General features: G+C 44.3%; 1 long non-coding RNA gene across 3 annotated transcripts in view; it reads right to left on the bottom strand.

Moving 5' to 3' along the window:
- Window positions 1-10875, bottom strand: part of LOC309529709 — a 47698-nt gene extending 36823 nt beyond the window's left edge. The window contains exons 1-2 of one of the 3 annotated variants that reach the window (XR_014218347.1): window positions 10739-10875; window positions 9423-9670 (exon numbers count right to left, since the gene is read on the bottom strand). This is a non-coding gene — a long non-coding RNA (uncharacterized lncRNA). The other 2 variants (XR_014218348.1, XR_014218349.1) reach the window with 2 other exon arrangements.
- Between the last annotated feature and the right edge of the window lie 4794 nt (window positions 10876-15669).

Here is a 15669-nt window from a genome sequence, read left to right as displayed (position 1 = left end):
AACCTGCTGTAAACCAAATTACTTTTTCAAGGGAATTAGGGCCATATAACTTTGCTTTCTGACCAAGCCATTAAATCAGTTGTCAGGAAATTTCATAATAAGTCGGTTTGTGGTCAGATTTCATTGACTTCACTGTTGTTCCCATAACGCAAGAACAAGTGACTTCATTCAACAAAGCAACACCCCAGGGGAGTGAATTTGATTATCAAGGTTAATAAATTCTGCGGCACAATAAGCCCAGAAATCGTTCTGCAGTCAGAGGCCAAGAATAATGCTGCAGCCCTGATTTAGGGTGAAAACTCTGCTGCTACACAGTTTTCATTCATTTTGGCAAAGCTTATTTGTGCCACTTGTAAAAAGCCTTATTGGAATGAATGTGAAAGTTGCATAGCGGAAACACTTGTAAATTTTGTCCCTCTTGATTCAACATACATCCCGCAAAAAAAGAAAGAAAGAAGGATTAGGCTTGATTCATATGTCCAGCTGCATAGTGGGTGGCAACTGGAAACAAGAATGCTGATAAGCAGATCTTTGGGAGGAGTCCTGAGAATTTCAAGTCTCAGCAAGACAAACTATGGAAAAACAGAGTGTTAGCCTTTTACTTTTTTATTTGCATCATATACCACTTTTTCCCCTACCAAAAAAATGTTATCAAAGCAGCCAACAGTTTAAAACACACCTAATCTGTCAAACAACATGGGGCCATAGTTAACCTATGGAATTCACTGCCACAAGATGTGGCGATGGTCACCAACTTTAAAAGGAGATTGAACCAAGACTGGATAGGCCTATTCATTGGTACTAGTCATGGTAGCTACTGTATATGCTACCTCCAAGACCTATGGCACTATGCATCTAAATACAGTGGTACCTCGGGTTACAGACGCTTCAGGTTACAGACTCTGCCAACCCAGAAATAGTACCTCGGGTAAGAACTTTGCTTCAGGATGAGAACAGAAATCATGCGGTGGTAGCGGGAGGCTCCATTAGCTAAAGTGGTACCTCAGGTTAAGAACAGTTTCAGGTTAAGAACGGACCTCCAGAACGAATTAAGTTCTTAACCTGAGGTACCACTGTATTCATTGCGTCAGAGTAGCTGTGGGAGGATTCCTGCTCTCATGTTTAGTTTGTGGACATCAGGTTGGCTATAAAGGGGAACAGGATACTAGGCTAGACAGGTCATTGGTCTGATCCAGCAGGGCAATTATTACGTTTTTATGGGCCCCATCATCCATAGCACAAATAGCTGCCATAGCAGGGTGGCTCCTGACGCTTATAAACCAGGCCTTAAAATCATTCCCTCTAACAGCAAAGCAGTCACACTCGAGAGCAAAGCAGTCATGCAAAATATTCAGCCCCATGTCTCTACCCACCAGATAACTTATAATAAAAGTAATTTTTCATATCTACCTGACCTGTCTATTTTTGTGCTTTTGCAAATGGTATTTGGTAGGGAGTCTCAAGCTCAGTGGTAGAGCATCTGCTTTGCCTGCAAAAAGGCCTCAGGTTCAATCTCCAGCACCTCCAGGTAGGGCTGTGAACATCCTCTCTCTGAAACCCTGGAGATCTGTTGCCAATATTGACAATATTGAGCTAGAGATGGAGCAGTGGCCTGACTTGCTATGTGGTTTCCTATGTTCCTAGGTGACACCTTTTTGGGTGGTGCTGACTTTATGACAAAGCACGTCTCCAAAAGTTATGCTGACGTGCTCATATTCAATGTAAACACTCAGCTAGCAAAAAGAAAACATCAAAATGGATAAGTTAGCATTGCCCTGCATGTGGTAATAAGAACACAAAAATAAGAGCTCACTTATATTCTTTACACTGCCCCAGGCCTTTAACCATATTACATCAGATGTCTTTATGAAAGAAAACAATACAATAAATAAGAAAACATCACCCGCATGATGCTGATTAAGAATGGAGGCACCCCATACAGCAAGCTACATGGTGGAATCCTTTTTATTTTGATGGCACTGTTTCACTGTCTATCATAAACTTAGCGAAGCAGGCTTTCTCTATCCAGCTCTCCTTTTATTGGGCATAAATCACTCCTGACAGGAAGTTTTATGCCTAAATCCGTTTACTGTCCTTGTTGGTAGTCTTTAAATTAATATTTATAAGCTGAGAGAGACCTAAAAGGATGCAGCACTAAAATACCTAAATGCTTCAGTTTGGCTTGAACTGATTTTCGCCCTTCTTGACCACTGACATTCCTTAATTACCAGTGACCCAGGCACACATTGTCTCTGCTCTCTCAAGCTCACAAATCACTGCCTTTGATGGTATTGTGCCTGACAAAAGGGGCGGATCAAGCAGAATCTGTTTGCCTGATATATTGAACAAACAGGCAGAGGTTCAAGGGAAAAAGGAGATACAAAAGGAAATCACCTAGATTATAAAAGAAGCAACTAAAACAGTGGATCAATTTGTCTTGGGTATGGAAAGTGATCCACACTGGAAGATCAGAACATATTACATTTGTAAAATAACAGCAAGTTTCAGGCCACACTCCATCTTGATCAGCTGTATAAGCATAACTGGTTGGTTAGCATCTTAAAATGTATTTTAGTCAGACACTTCCTTCAAGAGGTTAGGATAGCTTACATAGTTTTTCCCTCTCCATCTCAGAAAACCTGGGAGGAATCACATTTATGTGACTCTTATGATCAGAAGCAGTCCAAGACATTTTTCTGCCAGAGACAGAATAGGAAATGTCACCCCTGTCCCCAAATCAGGGTGCAGAATACCCCACAGAAAATCACATAGGTGCTTACTGGTGCCTACTGCAATAACAAGGTTAATTAATCAACAAACTTGCCCTTTCCTAACATCCAAAATCAGCCACCTCACACTTCCCAATGGTAGGGCCGGACCCTTCTTAAGATGTGCTGTTATTCTGTGTTGCATACCTCAAGCAGCAGTGCTGCTGCTATGCAGCTTCAATCTATCCTAATACTGTGAATTCAAAACATTATTTCCCCTGTGCTTATCACCACTGTAAGGACATTTCTGTGCCCTGCACATAGGGTGAATAATATTTCCACCAGCCCACAAACTGTGATCATTAATATCTCTCTTTTAATCTTTGCAGATAGGATATTCTCATTACTCATAGGCTCATTACGTGTCCTGTGTGACATCCATGGAGCCATAGATCAGCATATCAGCAGTCCTCACATTATCTGAGCATTTTGCACGTTGCCCAAGCTGCTTAGATAACTATAGTTGGACTTGTGTCACTTGGATAAACACCCCAAATCAAATTCATATCATGTAAATACACAGAACTGATCAAATCCAAAGTTCACTCTAAATATTTGTTTCAGCATTAATTGTGTTAAATAAAACTGTTCCTTAAAGATGAATGAATTGGTTTATCATATTCAGGCTTATGTTGGTAGCTTCTCCACATTAACATTATTTCTCACTTTCAAAAAAAATTCTGCAGTATTTGCTCAAAGCAATTTTTTCTTTTATTAAAAAAGAGCCCTGAGCCTGGTGTTTAAAAAGAGCTCCAGTGCACTTAGATAATGGGATGCTTTTCTGTACTACAGAAATGAGATGTTTTGGATTCCCCCGCCCCCAATACAGGTTTCTATATCACATTCAAAACAGAATAAAAAATAGCTTCTTTCCTGCCCTCTGCGCCTACCAATAGTTCTCATTTGAAGATGTTACTTTCATTGAAGTAACTTTACTTACAGCAACATGAAAGAGCACATTTGGAAATATAAGAAATGCTAGTAGAAATCACAAAATACGCGTTCCACAAAATTAAAAATGGCGATGCTCAGAACACCCCATGCAAAACACCTCTCCAAAACAAATAACCAGGCAAAAAAGGAGACACCCTCCCCATGCCCCATAATAAACAGGCACTTTTGGGGGGTCCCCAATATGACATCCCTCTAAGGGAACTTTTGTAATACCTAGAAGGATGTCATATTGGGGACCCCAGTTGAAGAACTTCACATTATATCAGAACATTTTGAATAACCGTTCTGATCAAATCCCCTACCTTTCCACATGGAAGACCAATGTGGAAAAGAACCCCCCTTGGCTGAAGTCATGCTGCCAAAAAGTCTCAGGCAGCCGTATCTGCTCAGTCAGGAAGACAGGAGGACAACCCCCCAGTCCTCCAGGATTCAGAGAAGGAAGAAGATAAAGTTTTAATGCCCCCACCGCCGTATGCCCCGGCAACAGCCCTGGCACCACCCCACCACAAGGAACAGATGGCCCAGCCCCCAATCCCGTGGACAATGCATTGTTAGACCTGGGCGAAGATGGAGAAAGGGAGGAACGAGAAGAGGATGATGAGGATGAGGCATTTGTAGGAAGATTGATTACAAGTGATGGAAAGATATGAACAGAGGAACAGGCAGAACGTTTGAGAAAGTATGTGGAACCTTATGAGAAGTGGACGTCAGTCCCCATATGTTAAAAACAGCGGGATGTATAGGGGAACAGAGAAGAAAGTGGCAGAAAAAGTGGGGAAAGGCAGCGAAAAGAGTGACCCTCCATAGGGCACATAAAGCACAGGAGAAGGGCGCGGCCAGAGTGATGCCTCTCCATAGAGTGTATGACCCTCCGGCCCCCGCGGGACCTGATGGGGTTGTGCCCAACAGAACTCATACAGTTCAACATGTCCCCTTCTCTAGTGCAGATGTTTGTAATTGGAAGAACCAAAACCCTTCATTTGAAGAAAACCCTGCCAATTTTTAAAACATACAACCCCACTTCTTATGATGTGCAATATTTGATGGATGCCCTGCTAGCTACAGAGGAGGATAGGCGAATTCATGCTGAAGCCCGAGCACACATGAGAATGCAAGGGACAGAGGAGGCCCCTGAAGCCTATTTAAAGAGGCTGAAGGAAGCCTACCGCCAGTATATCCCTGTGGACCCAGATGAGGCTGCCAATGCCCCTATCATAAAAACTGCCTTTGTAGCCCAAGCGGCGCCCGATATCCACCAAAAATAAAATAAAAATGAAGGTTTTTATGGGCCACACCCTTGAATGGATGCTGGAATTAGCCCAGACCATTTATAATTAGAGGGAAAAAGAGACCCAGAAGAAAAAGAAGAAGTACCAGGCAAAGAAGTTGATGGCCCTGAAGACGGGAAGTCCACCGTTAGGAGAAGAAGAGGAGGGCGAGGCCGCTTAGGAAAGAATCAGCGTGCCATCTGCCGAAAGGCACCTATTTCTTCTCCCAGGCTAAAATGAGGAAATGTCAGATGCTACTACATCCGCGTTAAAAATTCCAAGTCACCACAGCCCTCAACCCAGCTACCCTATTACCGGTAGGAGAAGGTGAGGAGCCCACGCATGACTGCATTGAAGTAATGAATGAGGTGTATTCTAGCAGGCCTGACCTTAAAGATGAAGCAGATCCCCAATGGCCATCATGGTTTATGGATGGAAGCAGCTTCATTTAGGCTGGACACTGGAAGGCAGGCTATGCAGTGGTAGCCCTGGAAGACCAGGTGATCGAAGCAAAGTCACTCCCACCTGGAACATCGGCCCAGCTGGCAGAGCTAACTGCGCTTACCAGAGCCCTGAGCCTGGCAAAAGGACAGAAGATAAACATTTATACAGATTCTAAGTATGCATTCCTGACTTTACATGCCCATGGAGCCTTATGGAAAGAAAGAGGTTTGCTTACCTCCAGAGGAAGCCAGGTGGCCCACCCACAAGCCTTATTGAACCTTCTGGATGCTGTATGGGAGCCCAAGGCAGTGGCAGTTATCCATTGTTATGGACACAAGACTGGACCAGGGGAAGTGGCCAGAGGAAACCGATTGGCAGACAGAGTAGCCAAGGAAGCAGCCCAAGAACTGGCCCCCGCCTCGGTTATTGGAGCACTGGTCCCAGAAGAGATTTTAAGCACTACTGACAAGCCAGCTTATACGAAGCAGGAAAGGGACACTGCAGATGCTCAGGGGTTAACGTTGTCCAACGAAGGATGGTACCTTACCCCTGATGACAGGATATGGATTCCAGAGTCCCTTTCTCGGCAGGTTACTCAGAGATACCATGATTCAACCCACATAGGACCAGATGCTACAACCAAGCAGCTGGAAAAATGCTTCTATATAGCCCACCTTTACCAACTGGCAGCCCAGATTTCCAGGAAATGCCTGCTGTGTCAAAAGAATAATCCCAGAGCTGGACCACTGGCTCCCCCAGGGATTCAGCACAGTGGAACTGCACCTATGGAAGATCTTGTCGTGGACTTTACTGAATTACCCCGTTGTGGATTGCACCGCTACCTGCTGGTAGCAGTGTGCACCTACACCGGATGGGTTGAAGCATGGCCCACAAAGACTGAAAAGGCACTTGAAGCAACCAGGTGCCTGCTTAGGGAAATCATCCCTCGCTATGGACTGCCAAGGTCCATAGGATCTGACAATGGACCAGCATTTGTTCATGCAGTCCTACAGGGACTAGCTAAAGCGCTCCAGATCAACTGGAAGCTGCATACTGCTTATAGACCCCAGAGTTCTGGAAAAGTAGAGAGAATGAACAGAACTCTAAAGAATCAGCTGTCCAAGCTGACACAGGAGACCGGGTCTAATTGGGTGACCAAGTTGCCCTTGGCATTACTCAGGGTCCGCAGTCTCCCGTCAAAACGGACCCATTTGTCACCTTTTGAAGTTATGTTTGGAAGACCAGTTCCATATGTTAGAATGTTAACTCCATATGTTAGCCAAGATGTGCAATTGAATAATTATGTACAGTCACTCTCCCGAGTTCTTTCTTATCTCAATAGGTGGACCCAGGCTCGCACCCCATGTGTGTTAACTGAACCGTTCCATCAGTTCGAGCCAGGTGACGAAGTGTGGGTGAAAGACTGGCAGCGAGCCCCCCTACAGCCCTGCTGGAGGGGACCCTACACTGTGCTACTCTCTACCCCTACTGCTGTGAAGGTTGCCGGCATCACCCCGTGGGTCCACCATACTCGAGTGAAGAAAGCCATTTCAGACTGGACAGTAACACCAGATCCAGAGAATTCCCTTCGGCTGACCATCTCCAGACGCCCGGTAGACAACCGCCCTGCTGATATCACTCCGGAGGCTGATATCTCCACGCACGGCTGAAGAATTGGATGGGAGGGGCGCCCGCGGGCAGCGTCCCCAACGTAGAAACTTGCTCTCCAGCAAATTCAGAGGCACCAATCAGACTTTTGGTATTGGGCCCGGAACCCCTTGATATAGTCACCCCAAGTGTCAGGCCATTGCAGGGGTGGACATATTCCTGTGGGTGCATGCTGATACATGAAGAGGGAGGAGCCCCTTTTGGGTATAATATCTTGAAGAGACAACACGAGAGCCCAGTCCACCCACAAGGGATTGTAGGGAAATTGCTCCATATAGTAGGTGCCTCAGCAGAGAAGTGGAGAGGCACCCCTGAGGCCCGGCAAATAATTGAATACGAGTATCAGTGGGCCCTTCAGCTGTAAAAGAAAACTAGAAATGAACCCCGAGTATTGGTGGGAGGAACCATGGAGATATTGGGTTTGGTGGGTAGGAGTGATATGTACCGCCCTTGTCATATGGATGCTCTCGTATTTCTGTTGGCACGAGCGCCATAGGTTTTGTGGAAGGAAGCGATCCCCCTCCATCCCCTTGATGATCCTGCCTCCTGGAACCCCGATGAGCTAGTAGCAGGCGCCAGAGAGCCCATTTACAATCTCAATCGAATCATCAGGCTCCAGGCAGTGGTAGAGATTGTGGCCAATGCCACAGCCACCGCCCTCCGCCTTGTTGCCACCCAGCTAGATGAAACCCGAACGGCTATTCTCCAATTGCGTTTGGGAATGGACTTCATTTTAGCTAAGCAAGGGGGTTTTTGTGCTGCCCTGAACCTGACAGGTGGAGCATGTTGCTTCAACATTTCAGACCATGGCGAGGCTATCCGTGATCTGGCAGCAAGCATTGAAAAGGTAGCACATGTCCCTGTACAAACCTGGGAGGGCTGGGATATGTCTTGGTTGGACGGCATCTTCCCAGGTGGATGGATGGGGAGAATATTTACTATGGTGATGGGTCCAATAATGCTTCTATTGCTTTTCTGCTTCTGTATGCCCTGCTTGATGCAATGTATGCAAAATATGATGGAGAAGATGATGTCTCGCATGATGGGACCTCGCGTGATTGCTTTCATGAGAGATTATAGACCCCTACCCCAGAACGAACCTAAGTATTAGGTTGTTCATAAGAAGAGGAGGGAGTGAAGGGAGAGGGAAGGGTTGCTTTCTATATGCTTTCTATACCTTGTACCTTGTACCTAAGAAGGATCTTCTATACCTTGGATCTAAGTCAATTTCTGAGCTAGAAATAACTTCACCTGCAAAAAAGGCCCCTCGAAGGAATGTAAGATAAGACAGAGGCTGTAAGCTAGAAATAGCCAGACCTGCAGAATAGGCCCCTCGCTTTTTTACTTTAGGAATGCAAGATAAAAAAAAGGACACATACGGAGGAGACGGGAGGAAGGGATGCAAGACGCCTGTATAGGGAACAATAGGGAGGGCTGTTTAGGGGGCTATAGACATGCTAAAAATAAGTTGAAAACTTTCCAGTTGATTGGGGAAGTTTCTGGAGGGCGTGGGGAGGAGGGAGAGAGCCTACTCAAGGTATAAGAAAGTCTGCAGAGGCGTATTTTCTGGGCAGTCAGTCTTCCAGAAATTATTCTGCTGGCTGTCTCCTGTGCACAGAGAATAAAACTGCTTTCCTCCAAAGAAGGATCTTTCCTGGTGTTTTCTTTTACTCTCTCTCTGGATCTGAGGACGCGGGCCAACGATTCCCTGGCATGGACTAGGCTCAGCCTACACTTAAATTCCATATTGTGTGAGATATGCCTTCCAAATCGATGGCTAGTCTTGTTGGTGCAGGAAAAAAAATATATAAAGGAGAATTCCTGGATGCCAAGATCAAAGCTTGGGGCAAGTACTCCTTGGTGAGAGAAACCCAGCAGATTTAAATTCATAAAATATACAGCAAAGGAAAGCATGGAGATACAGACCGTTACACCTTTAAAATAAGTCCCTTTAAGTAAGTTCAAAAATGTCCCCTTAAAAAAGGTTTCTTCCCAAAGTTTCCCTTTTCCCCCAGCACAAGAAAAGAACACAATTTTGGTTAAGTTAAAAAAATGGTTTGCTTACAAACCCTTCAAAGGTCAGGTTCAAGTGCTTCACAGAAGTTGCACAGGCAATAAAACTTAGGTTAGTTATAAAGTGGTAAAAGTTCCTAGATTGTTGGTATAGGAACCGAAGAGAGGTTAGATGGAGCACCTCAGAGCTCCTCAGACACAGAAGTTCACATGTAGACTGCGGGTTGGAACAATAGGCTCAAAAACCTAGGTGAGGGGAAGTGGACATAGCCTGGCAGGACTGCTTAAGATATGGTCAAAAACTCACCACACATTAGACTTCTGGCGCTGGCAGTTTTTACTGCATCCTCATTTGGCTGCCCTCAAAATTTCAGGGCCATCAAGGGTAGGCATTTCTGGTGAGCCCCACTTTCCTGCAAGGGGCCTACTCTCAAAGCCCTGAGGCCTACTGCTGCTCTTCCTTGCTGTCATGGGCGACTCACTTGCCTTCTCTGAGCCTTAGAGACTAAGCTGCTTCCTTCACACCTCTTGCACTTGTTTCTGGACACCTTGGGCCTACAGGGAGAGGGCAGGAAAATGGGCAGTTTTTAGCTACTTCAGAAGTTCATTTCTCTAGGAAGATGTAAGAGCACCAAAGTCAGAAGCAAGGCGTAATAGCGTACCCATTCAGGGATTCTCAACTACTGCCTCCCAAAACGCTGGAGCCGAACAACATCTTACCCTATTGTGGCACCGAGTTCAGAGTTGAGAGTGTTTCTGTCACCATGGCTCAGGACCACAATATCTCAAGGACCACCTCTCTCCATATGAGGTTACCTGGACCCTGAAATCAGGTAGGATCTGATACAAATGTAGTGCTCAAATCCAAATTGTCTTTCCTGTTGTTGTTTTTTTTAAAAATAACCCACCCTCCCTAAACCTTCATTTATTTTCCATTTCCTCATCTTCAGGCCCATCACAGCAATTAACTCTCCCCTCTGGCTAAACTCAAAGGAATGCAATTCTTTCTTAACATGTTTTGAAGTAAATCAATATTGGTCCCAGAAACAGGGGGCAGCTACACAGAGTGTCAAGACACACTTCTTTCTACCCGGGGTGGGGGGTGGGGAAGTACAGTATTTGCTGCCATCGGAAGAGCCCCATATAGTGATCAATTGATGATTTATGAATTTCTATACTGCTTAATATTTTTAAAACATCTCTAAGTGGTATACAAAAAAACGGAAGCGCCAACAGACAACTTAAATGAAATATTACAAAGATACACAGCTACATATAAAAATGTTATATTAATGCAAAGTTACTAATATATGCAAATCAATATTAATTCATTTTCCTTCTGGTACTCCCTCCCTCTCAGCCTCCGACGTCTCACCCAGGGTCCAAACAAACTCTCAACTCACCCACAAATGTCTCACAAGAGGAGTTCCTGGAAAACAGCAGGCATCACCCTAATATCTCACTGTATAGACTTGCTTTTTATGGGCAGGCCCAAGGTGAATGGTACTTCCTCAGGCTGCACGCAGCTGTGCCCCATTCAGCTGTACTCTCCACACCCTGATCCAGGTTTGTTGAGTTCTCCAGGGGGTCCAAAGGATGGGGAAAGGGCCACCCTCCACTCACAGCTCTTTCTTCACCCTCTGTCCTCTCCTCCTTCTCCAGCCGCCATCATGTAGGTCACTAATTGCCTGAACACACATACAAGGTATGTCTGTCCCTGGGTGTGCTTTGTTTAAAGTGATAATGGAGAAATGAAACAGCTGCCCAAGAAGCATAAATGTACCCTGTTTGTATTCCAGCTAAATACAAGTTGAGTTTTGTTTGTGATCAGGAAGTCACATTATCCACTTCCCCTGAACTAGATCTGACTCATGGCCTACTCTGCCGTTGTGTCAATGTGGTGTTATGAATAGGCCTTGAGAAAGCAAAACAAATGGACATAGGCGCCGACTCCATGGGGCTTGAGGGGGCTCGAGCCCCCTCAAAAAATTTTTTGGGGGGGCTCAGCCCCCCCAATAATCTCGGGCGGGCGCCCTTCCAGTAGAGCGCCGCCGCCGTCCCCCGCCTCCTCCGCACCTGCTCCTTCGCCAGCCAGCCAGCCGCGCGCCCTAATCGGAGAGCCCCGGCTGCCAAGGCACTGCCGGAAATCCCGCGAGAACAGGGGAATCCCGACTGGCCACACCTCCCAGCCAGCCAATCGGCTGGCTGGGGGGCGTGGCTTGCCCTATTTAGGGCCGGAGCCACTCTATTTGCATATTCATGAGCTTATTTATTATTCATGAGCTTTCCCGGGCCCCCCCAATATTTTTTCTAAGTCCGCGTCCCTGCAAATGGATAAAATTAAAATCACTAGCACCTGCTTGCAATGTTTCTCTCCCTCTCTCTTTGCTTTTTTCCTTCTTGTATTCAAAATCTCAGGTGTGGAAGAAGCTAATAACACTTGCAGCCACATGCCTCTGTAAAGCCAGAAAGAGCATGTACAGTAAAAAGTCTGAGGCCCTAGTAGAGGATGATCTTTGCCACACACAATTTATAGGCTGTAATCCTATGCATGCTAATGCTGGAATAAGTCTCATTGAACTCAATAGGACTTACTTTTGAGTACACAAGCTTAAGTTTACTCTGGCCATAACCATATTATTACACTTTTAAAGCATGTTTGGGGCACTATTCCAACATATCTCAGCAGACTGCAAGTTGGAAAGTGACATGTGGGTCATTCCTAAGGATTCCTTGCAGACACTTTGATGGGTGGCAATCAGCTTCTCGGTTCCTTCTTCTGGCCCTGTAGGGAAAGCACAGTTTTTTCCTGGACTCTGCCAGAGTTTATGTCAGCAGCACTCTGGCAAAGAAGCTTCCAGATATTTGACAAGGATGACAGCATCAGGGTGGAAGCATTAAAAGTGTGCATGCCTGGCACTCTCTTAACACACAAAGCTTGCTAAGAGCAGAATCAAGCCAGGAGATGAAATGTCAGAAGAAAGAAAGCGTAAAAGAAAGAAGGAATGTGAACAGTGGGGCTTCTCCAGACAACCTTTTTATTCAGCACATAGCCTGATTTATTTGTGAAAAGCTTATCTGGTGGTTTGGCTATATTTGTGTCTTTATTATTATTTTTATAAATATTAAAAGAATTTATATACCACCTTTCATTTCAAGAAGAAATGCCAAGGCAGTTCACATATAAGTAAAAGCCCATAGCAAAATAAAAAGGCTAAAGTATAAAACCAATTAAAAGATATAGCTGATTTAAAAATACATGGTAATACCTTTTTGAGCATTCACTTTGATCTGTTTACATGATGGTTTTGTGCCAATATGCAGCTATCCTGCTATTTCCTTGTGAGTTGTTTACAAGTCTTCCTGTTAATCATTTGTTCATTCCTGTCACTTTCCTAACTGAAAAATTCTGCTTTTTAAAAAAAGTACTAGGGTGGCAGGCTTGGCAGGGGGTTGGACTCGATGGCCCTTGTGGTCTATTCCAACTCTATGATTCTATGACAGAGGCAGTCTTAGAAATATGCTAATCTGTTGACTAGTTTGACCTGGATTCAGTCTCTAATGGAGATGTGCAAAACCCTCCTGAGAAATAACATTTCAACATCCTTCAGACCTTCCAAATTGACCTTGAATTTCACTTTAAGTAAAATGCTCTGGCACCTGCAATTCAAACAGTGATTATTTTGATTACCTTCAAGCCTTTGGCACAGTCCTCTAATCCCCATACCAAGCCTAAGCTCATGCAACTGAAACAACCCTATTTCAGGGACCTGTCTTATACTCTGGCCTGGTTCACACATTACTTTCAACCAGCATTAAGCTTAAAGGTAAAGGGACCCCCGACCATTAGGTCCAGTCGTGACCGACTCTGGGGTTGTGGCGCTCATCTCACTTTATTGGCTGAGGGAGCCGGCATGCAGCTTCCGGGTCATGTGGCCAGCATGACTAAGCCGCTTCCGGCGAACCAGAGCAGCGCACAGAAACATCGTTTACCTTCCCGCCAGAGCGGTACCTATTTATCTACTTGCACTTTGACGTGCTTTCGAACTGCTAGGTTGGCAGGAGCAGGGACCGAGCAACGGGAGCTCACCCCGTCGCGGGGATTCGAACTGCCAACCTTCTGATCGGCAAGTCCTAGGCTCTGTGGTTTAACCCACAGCGCCACCCACGTACCTTCGCATTAAGCTTAGCTATGGTTTAAAGGTGAACACACTGGTGCATGGGGCTAAAATCATGGGCACTTTGTTCCTCCCCAGTCCTGCTGCCGCCACACTGCCCAAAGCTGAGGCATGCTTTGGCTTAACATTATGTCTGAACCTGGGCTCCCACAATGTGTAACCAGGTGTAGCGTTAGTGTTTTTAGACAAGGCATGAGATCAAGGCAATGACTGATCTTTAGGAAAGCAGATTCACCCCTGAGAGAAAGATAGGATGATTCTTGGAGGTGGGTTACTGCTTTTGGTATAAACATTGAAGTGAGTATATACATATCTAAGACTCAAATGCTTTTTGAGGGGGGGGGGAGAGAGAGAAGGCTTTGACTCCTGCTTGCTTGTTACATAGCTGGATTTTAAGCAATTCAAACTTGAATTTATCCAACCATGGGCATCTGAACCTAAATCATTGTAAATCTTAAATGTCTTTTACCCCTGCCCCCCGCCGTCTGAAATACCACGCTTGGTCTTGCAGTGAATGTCATACTGAGAACCAAAGATAAATTGATGGTAGTCCTAACCTCCATAATCTTGACCTCCTCCCTTTCAAAAATTTAAATTTACAGCTACTAGGCTTACAGCTAGAAATGGACAGATCTTTTAATGTAAGTTTCTCTCAGTTTTTCATTTTCCAAGCTTAAGTTTGGTTTGCCCTATTTCTGCATACATTTATGATTAAAAACAAAACAAAAAACCATGTGAAAATTTGTACTCATTGTTCCTAATACAGTGGTACCTTGGGTTAAGAACTTAATTCGTTCTGGAGATCCATTCTTAACATGAAACTGAGGTACCACTTTATCTAATGGGGCCTCCCACTGCCGCTGTGCTGCCGCCATGCGATTTCTGTTCTCATCCTGAAGCAAAGTTCTTAACCCAAGGTATTATTTCTGGATTAATGGAGTCTGTAACCTGAAGCTTCTGTAACCTGAAGTGTCTGTAACCTGAGGTACCGCTGTACACTAATTTTTATATGGAATTTTACCTAGTACGCATATGAATTTTTGCAAGCAGTTTCCCCCTAATATAATTCATTTTTTATAGTTTTTACTAATTATGGTAAGAATGAACATGCTTTTCACTATACACATTTGTATGCATTCTTTGGTTGGAGAACTGCATTGCAAATGCTGTGGGGAAGAGCAGAGAGCTACTTTGATTTTTGTGTTGGTACAGGAAATGTGAAACTGATAAGTTTGCATTAGATTACAAACTGAACAAATTCATCCTTATTTACAACTCAAGCCACTTCAGTTCTTTGCATGATTAAGAGTTGCTATTGAGATAAAACAGGAGTTGTGTGGCTGGCAGAAATACAACAGGGGAAGGCTAAATAGAAATAGATGTATGGAGAAGGCTTCAATTGTTGACATTCTGTCTGTCAGACATCTTATTACTTGTGTGTGACCCTATATATTGAACTCTTTACTCCAGCTGCAAAAGAGGATACAAATTTGCATGTGGCACAAAGTGAAGGCAAATTTCATTCATATTTCTATCCTCTTTTGCAACTGGAGGAAAGCGTCCAATGTATTGTATGCCAAGCCCATAAATCCTTTTGGCATCCCTCCTGTGTTTGGATACTCACAGTTAGCCATGCCCTTGTCATTGCAGTACTTATTTGTATATGTATCCCAAATATTTATATCCCACTCTTCAGTCTGGAAACTTTTTGAGCAGTTTACAGTATAAAAGAGGGCTAAAAGCTTAACTAATAATAATTTGTCGATGCGATTTCAATGAAGCAGATAAAAAAAACTATCATAAAAACAAATCAAAAGGTTAAATTAGAAGGCATGGGCATTTCTAAAAAGGTTGTCAGCTGGCCCCAAAAAGACATCAAAGGGAGGGGGATTCAGTTCTGCTGGTGGGTGTTTTGCAAGGTTGCTCTGGAAAAATGATATTAAACACGTAAAATAAATGTGTACAGTTGAGGGCTTTTGTCTTTAGACGATACCTAGAAAAATAGAGCGTTTTGTAGGTTCTCTCTCTCTTTTCTTTAAAGAAATTGTATTTTTTCATAGTTAGGCAGCACTTTGCCATCCATGTGTCATTTATAAAGCGGATACTTTGAGAAGGAATTTGAGCGTGTATGTTTTGCAAGCAAAGATATCTGAATTGGATCCTTTGCTGGAAGTTGACCTATGGATGTCTAGGGATTAGGGTGGTTCAGCAGACAAATAATTGCCTCTTCACCTCTGAGATCCATGCTGTAACACCACCATTGACTAAAATGCCCGACGATCATTCAGATAATCATTGTCCTTATTATTAAATGTGCATTGCTTAAACCTTCTCTTTCCACAATCCATTTTGAAAGTCCGGCACTCTTTATGTAAA

The sequence above is a fragment of the Podarcis vaucheri genome, assembly GCF_965113315.1.
Source record: "Podarcis vaucheri genome assembly, chromosome: 3".
NCBI classification, from domain to species: domain Eukaryota; kingdom Metazoa; phylum Chordata; class Lepidosauria; order Squamata; family Lacertidae; genus Podarcis; species Podarcis vaucheri.
Note: the sequence above shows the minus strand (reverse complement) of the source record. Positions and strands in the feature narration are given on the sequence as shown.